Source organism: Micropterus salmoides, unplaced genomic scaffold (assembly GCF_014851395.1).
Source record: "Micropterus salmoides isolate LMB-PRFRI ecotype aquatic unplaced genomic scaffold, ASM1485139v1 Ms_hic_scaffold_16, whole genome shotgun sequence".
NCBI lineage: Eukaryota > Metazoa > Chordata > Actinopteri > Centrarchiformes > Centrarchidae > Micropterus > Micropterus salmoides.
In genome coordinates, this window is record NW_024040707.1 from 29,915,724 (window position 1) to 29,923,040 (window position 7,317).

A 7,317-nucleotide genomic window follows, 5' to 3' on the forward strand; every position below is an offset into this window, starting at 1 on the left:
AAAATAAAAAGGCAGCTCAAATTAATAAGCCTATGAGCTGAGTTCTGTACAGTTTGTTGTCATTTTTTAAGTTTTTTAAATTAAGACAAGAACAGAGGCTGTTGCAATGATCAAGGCATGAAGAGAGAAGAAGAGAAGAAATAAAAGCATGTACAACAGTTTCTGCATCTCAAATATTAAAAAGTGATCTTTTACTGGACATATTTCTGACATGAAACACTATTGAACAGGCTTTGAGATATAGTGCTCAAAACACATTGCTTTCAAACAGGACACCAAGATTTCTTTCATCAGGCTTGATATGTTGTTGTGACAGGTAACCAGTAGATGGCAGTATTTGTTTTGTGATACGATGTGGCACTTTTTTATCCCAGTCAGGCAGTCCTGTAGGGAACTCATCATTACTGAGTTCAGTAGGCTTATGTAGTGTGCAGTATAGTGAAGTACCATACAGTATAGTACAGAACAATATGTGTGGTATAGTATAGTATATTATAGAAAATAATGTATTTATCATCAGTGATGATATCTGACAGTATAAGAATATGATTATCCAAGAACGCGGGTTAAGTGTATTTTAACATAGTCTGATTCAATGCATGTCAATGATTTCTTTAAGCGAGAGCTATTGCGCTTCAACCTGTATGTTTATCATTTTATCATTCTATTTATCCCCCAAACTCTTTATTTCCTTACATACAGAGCACAGATCCTTTTAAAATACACTCTCTCGCCACTGTTCTCCTGGTCTCTGACTTTATGTTGGGTATTTTCAGACTGGGGTATTTTCCGACTGTTTCCTCTCCCATTCCCTTCCCATCTGCTTACATCAGCTCCAATTTAATTTAATATACTTGGCATCATCTCCCTTTATGATTCCCAGTCTGAACTCTGACAAGAGAGCAAAGCATATACCGGAAAAGTGTGCATGGGCGGATTAAACTTCCACCAGGTCTTTGTGTTGTGATTGTCTCAGTGTGGTTACTTTGTCAAAATAATATCCTGGCCTTGTACCTATGTGTGCTGTGTTTGTCTGAAAGGCATCCTGTTTATACAGCCTACTGAACAGTCTCTAGTGGATCATAAACAAGACTTTATGCGTAGCAAAGCCACAGCTTGATTAAAAATGATATACATTAGTTTTTATTTAGAAATCTTTTTCATGCATAGTATGAATAATGATTTCTACATTAAACACAGCAAGTATAATATATACAAGTAATTACTGATGATATACAGATAAGAGGCATTGTGAGTGAAGAATTGTTGCACCCATATAAGACTCATATGAGATTTCCTTTCAAATGCTTGATCTGTCAAGCTTGCCTAGACTTGTGAACAGAGAAAATAAAAGCCCAGTCTGCAAACCTCGAGTGTTGAAAAGGTGAGATAATATGAAGTGAACTCCTGGTACACATGTGTTCAACATCCTTGGTAAACATTTCTGCTGTTATCAGCACATTGCCTTTAGTTTGTGTTGCTGTGGTGGCATTTAAATAACCCCCTTTAAATGTATGATCACACTTCAACAGTATTTAAATGACTAAATATTAAGCAGGCTGCAACACTGAAAAAAAATCTTTACACCAAACTTAACTTTAGAGCTGCAACAATTAATTGATAAGTTCATTGAAAAAGAAAAAATTTGCTACTATTTTAATAATCAATTAATTGTTTTAGACACTTTCTAAAGCAAAAAATACCCCCAGTGGAAAACATACGCCATCAGAATTATTTGAAAATTCATCTAATCACATAAATATTATGACATAGTGGCTTTAACTCATCAATTCATACTTTGAACCCCCTCTAACTACATGTATCCTTCCAGATATTTTCTTCCTTTTCATCATCTAGCCATAAGAGGTGGACATGGATCTGAAAACGGGAATATTTTCAAACCCTGAAACTGTTTCCATGATTGTTTTCTTCTGGTTCTCTGACATTCTTACAGTATCAGTAGTGGCTTCAAATGCACCACAAGATATTTCACTTATTCAGTTCAACACAAAAATACACATTGCTGTTGCCATCTTCCAAAGATCAACTTTTCAGTAGCTAAGAAAAAGCCCAAGAGTTCAGAAAGTAAGTTGTAATGTCGCATCCCAGACTTCAAAATGAAATAAGAAGAGTCTACAGCCATGCTAGCAGCCTGTCCTCAACAGAAAAAACACCTTTGTTCAAGTCAATTGTTCAAGCAGCTTATTATGACCAATAATAAGTCATAATAAGCTGATTTAACAGTCTGAAAACACCCCAGACACGGGTTTATTGTAGATGAAGTCAGGTGATTTAGTATAAAGAGCGACAAAGTGCATGTAAAGAGGAGGATAGATGGGTCCAATAAAGTAAGGACCTTCATCCAGGGTAATGGTGTTCAAATCCCATGTAAAACAAAGTCAGTTTGTAATTATTTAAAGTGTTAAGTTAAATAACATTACGTAGTTGACTTTCGTTACTTAGGTCAAGTGACGTAGTAACGTTATACATATATATATAAACAGGTTGTGGTAATGAAAAGGACAAAAAGTTTGGAAAGATTTGTCATAAATTGGGAGAAATATGGAAGGAGTGTCACGGGAAAATTGGGAGGTTGCCAAACACGTTCTCATTGTAGGTTGTGGCATCGGTGTTTGACGCACAAGTTACCTTTCAGCGTCTGTATGAAATGCATGTATGAAAGTTGTGGTTAACATTGTTAAATGATCGCTATTTGGTTAGGTTTAGGAAAAGATCATGGTTGGGTTGAAATAAATATGTTACGTACGTTATGTAAATAAAAATTTTAAATAGGCCTAAGTCAACTTGACTGTTGGCTCTGTATAGTGCTGCTCTTAATGCGGGTGGGTTGCATTGGAGTTCGTTAAACCTTCTGCATCAAATACCAGCACTGAGAGACTGGTATGCTTTAAGATTCAGTACACCTGTCACTGGACTGGAACTTTCCAATGGTCATATGTGTCGTTTTCGGGTTCGTTTTTTGGAGTCACTGACAGTCGACCTATTTTGTTATTTCAGGTATTTGGTCTGTATTTTTTCATTGAAATGAAGAGCTAATAATGGAGATGAAAGTCAGAGGATCAGCAAAATGATGAGCGAAATGATTACAATTCAACCTGAGGTGCATGTGCCATATTTCATGCCAATCCATCCAACAGTTTCTGAGATGTTTCGCCTGCACCAAAGTGGTGGACCAGCCGACAGACTGACATTGCCATCCCTAGAGCCTAGAGACACTGGAGTTGGACATTATTAAATAAGTTGTGTGAAGCTTTGACTTGATGAATTTTTGGTACTGATTTCAACCACAGAAGCTTTATCAACACTTTCACCTAACCAGGAGCCTCCTCGTGTCCCACATCACCCATCAATCTCCCTTGGGCTAAATCTCCTATTCCTTCTTGTACTTGAGCTATGTCACACATAGTTATGTGTTTGACACACTCACACAGACACACTGTGTTTGTGCTCACTCTTACAATGGATTACTCATTGAACAGCAGACTGTTAGACAGGCAGAGCTTGCGCCAGACAAGTTCAAACACAACGCACCCCACCACCCTCCCCCTGTCTCCCCCATACCATAACTCCAACAGACAATGTCAGGTTTCTTCTGGGTTCCGTCACCTTGGCACTCAACAGGAGGGGAGTGAAACTGAGACAGAGTGGACTGTATGACCTGTGTGGGCGTGTTATGTGTGTGTACAGTCAAAAGAAAGAGCAGGAAGTGGGAAACTAGTAATAAGGAGAAGCAGAAACTTTGAGCGTGCGCAGAATGTGCCTGGAAGTGAAAGGCACAGACTTAAGTGGGGAGGCAGCGGATGTGAATGACAGGTGATTGTGTTAATAGACAGGATGGGTCAGACAGCAAGGCTGTCACCCATCTGTCATTAAAGGGGGCTGGGATGTTCATCACACCTGGTGAGGTGTTTGAGTAAAAGTTTGAACCACAGAGTTGCAACCCCTCAGTTAATCCTGGCCCGAGGTAGGGAGATTATAGCTTTTGAACAATATATGAGCATTTTGTGTGCACACTATTTGTGCACTACTTTAGAGCAAGCAGATACAAGAGAGGGGTGGTTTTCCTCCCTGATGGCTTTGATAGGTTGCCAGGTCCTCCCCCAACTCAACCTGCCCTAACAGATTCAGCTGCGGATGCACTTGTAATTACAACACAGCTCAGCTCTGTTAAACCTTCAGACATACCAAAAAAGTGACTTAAGCTACATCTTTTGTGTGTGTGTGTGTGTGTGTGTGTGTGTGTGTGTGTGTGTGTGTGTGTGTGTGTATGTGTGTATGCATCAACCCACGTGCGTTTATACTGGTGATGCATGCATATGTGTGCACCACCGTCAGTGTACATGTGAGGGCTCATGTGCGTGCTTGTGTCTTTGTGTTTGTACAGTGTGCAGGAGTGTTACTAAGGGTGGAAGGCAGCTGGGACTGCAGAGGAAGGAGTGTGCGGGGTGAGGAGCACAAAAGAGGGCGAGAAATCACAAAGGGAGGAGAGAATGGAGAATCCAGCTGCTATCCAATATGGCCAAAACACTTTGGAGAACCAGCAGAATGGAAGAGGGTGAAAAAAAGAAAGGCCACTGATAGGCCTGCAGTATTATAGTAGTAGTAGTATATAGTAAGTAAAAACATGAAGGAGGATGATGATTAGAGAAGGAATGGAAAGAAATTAAAGGATGGGTAGAAATGTGACTAGAGAACATGAGCCAGGAAAGAGAGGAAAGGGGATTTATTAGAGTCCTTGTGATGTGAATACCAACACACAGCACAGTACTGGATTGTAGTAGTCTGTGTGTGTGAGAAATACTGGTTACATCCAGCCAACTGTAGCCTACCATCTTCCTTCCCACAGGCTGCATTAGTGCAGCAAGCAGCACTCGGAGGACTCTTTAAAGTGATGAGTCACCACCACTGACCTTTCTCGTGTGATTTCTGAATAAGTGGGACTAGTATTTCTCTAGAGATTCATTGAGCAGTGGATGGAAGTCATTTCATACAATGCAAGAGAGCACTTGGGGGCAATACTGAGGTTGTGAATGGAATTTCCATTTTATATTGCTGAACTATGGTCAACAAAGCTCAGTGCTGAGTTACTCTATTTTGACATTTTGGAAACAATCAGAAGAGCTATTTCAGAGAACTTCAGGCTCATTGGGGTGAGGTTTCTCACATGCCACTGGAGGCAGACCCTACTGTGGTGTTAAATTACCCATAAAATGTCCTTTCAGTGAGCTTCTTCATAAATCATGGGGCTCTTGGGTGGTAGATGTAATCGTAAATTTTAACCTGCGCTATCAGCCGGCCATCTTTTCAAAGGTTATAGCCCAAGATCAGGTTGTGTTCATACTGAGCCAAAAAGACAAGTGCATTTATTCACTATTGATAAATGATGTCCCGCTCAACACAATAAGACCATTATCTGAGCAGACCTTTCAAGAGGAGTAGAGCCCGCTATACAGAGAACCTCAGTTGACCCAGTGTGGCAGAACCAGAGGCTGCCTGTGACATTTTACTGTGGAAACTTGCAGTGGGTGTTGGCCTCACCAGTGTGGAGACTCTCTGACTGGCGATGATTGCAAAACAGATGTTCTTACTAGAGAGATGGATCCAGCTGTATACCCAGGTTTTACTCCAGGACAGTGAGCAGACTTGGGTGCTTCTGTCCAAACATAAATATACACTCTGATTTATTCTGTGAAAGTGTGCTCTTGCCTTGAACTGGATATTTGTTTGTGTTTAATGTAACTTGTCATATTTGTTTAGGAAAAGCAAAGATTGAGCATTTCCCTGGACGCATTTAGGTCTTGAGTTCTTGGAACAAAGGGGAATGTAAACAATTCCGTCTCGAGGCAGCACCTTACCTAACCAACATTTTATTCTGAATACTTGTGTCTCAGATTGGAGTTCCTTAACAATACACTTTATGTCAGGGTTTAATACAAAACAAAAGGCTCTATAAGTTAAAAGCTTAGGAAATGCCTTCTTGGACACAGCTTAAAAGACAAAACCCACTGTGGATATACACAGGATGCTAACCAGAGGAGGCAGGAAAGTACCACTGACGCACAACCGGAGGTGTCAGTGTGGCTCAGGAAGCCAGTGTACACTTTGCACATTTCTGGTCTTCTGGACATCCCAGTGATGGGAAGTCCCTTTGACAGACTTCCCTGTCTGTATTTTTAGTTTAATGACTGTTGTTTAGGTGTTGTGTCAAAGTTGACTAAGCAGGAGGCAAAGAGCGTTCTTGGCTCTGTGTTTGAGCTGCTTGTCTGAAAGGTCCAAATGTAAATTCTGCTAAATATTTTGTTTACTCTTATCCAGCATCCCTTGGACTCATCTCCCTTTTCCATCACTCGTCTTCCTCTCCCTAAGCTCTCTCTTCTTAATCCATGTTTCATCTAGCCTCTCCTTCATCGTTTATCTCTTTATGAAGCAGTTTCTTTTACTTAGCGAGAGGCAACATTTCTGCTTTTATTCCTCAATTCTGCACAAAAACCATAGTTTACTATGAACCAAACCTCAAATACCATAGACTGGCAGGAAGGAGAAAAGTACTGGCAAATATAGATCTGTGGAATTCACTCAACCACTGACAGTGGCGTTCCAATATGTAGCCAAACCCAAAGCAGTCAAAATCTTAATGGGGAATTTCAAGAAGGCTGTTATTATGGGCCAAAGTTGCAAGAGACTGTATAAGAGGCTGTACCTCAGGCTGCATAAAGAATGTTTGCAGCTCAAACCCTCTCCCAAAAGATCTGCTGTTTTTCTTTTTCTGTTATTACTCAACGTTGTGATGAACAAGATGTCATAAACTCTTCCATTGCCTTGATGACATCTCTCTGTTTTCGCTTCTCCTCCCATTCCTCTTACTCCCTCTGCTGCTGCCTGGCCCAGAGCTAGGGTCACGTTTGACGTACTATTGCATTTCTTCCTTCTTAAAGGACTTCCCACCTGAACTATGATGGTATGTGAAAATGAGTAGAAACAGATCACTGCTCAGGTCGCATCATCTGACATACTGATTGGGGGAATGGAGACAGTGTGCTGACATGAGACTGTGTTGGGAGGATTTTAGCTCAGTGTCAAATAATAACTCGAGCTGCAATTCGTGTGCTTGACACAGGTCAGTCAGACGCATAGAATCTGTCATTGCACTCATGCAATGGTTGACATGATGAAATACACGCAGAAATTTCTTCATGTGCGTACACATGCTCATGCAAAGAATATGCACCCGGAACATGCTCTGTGCACATGCATGTTCAGCTGTTTACAGCTCCCGCACACACCAGTGCCAAGTTG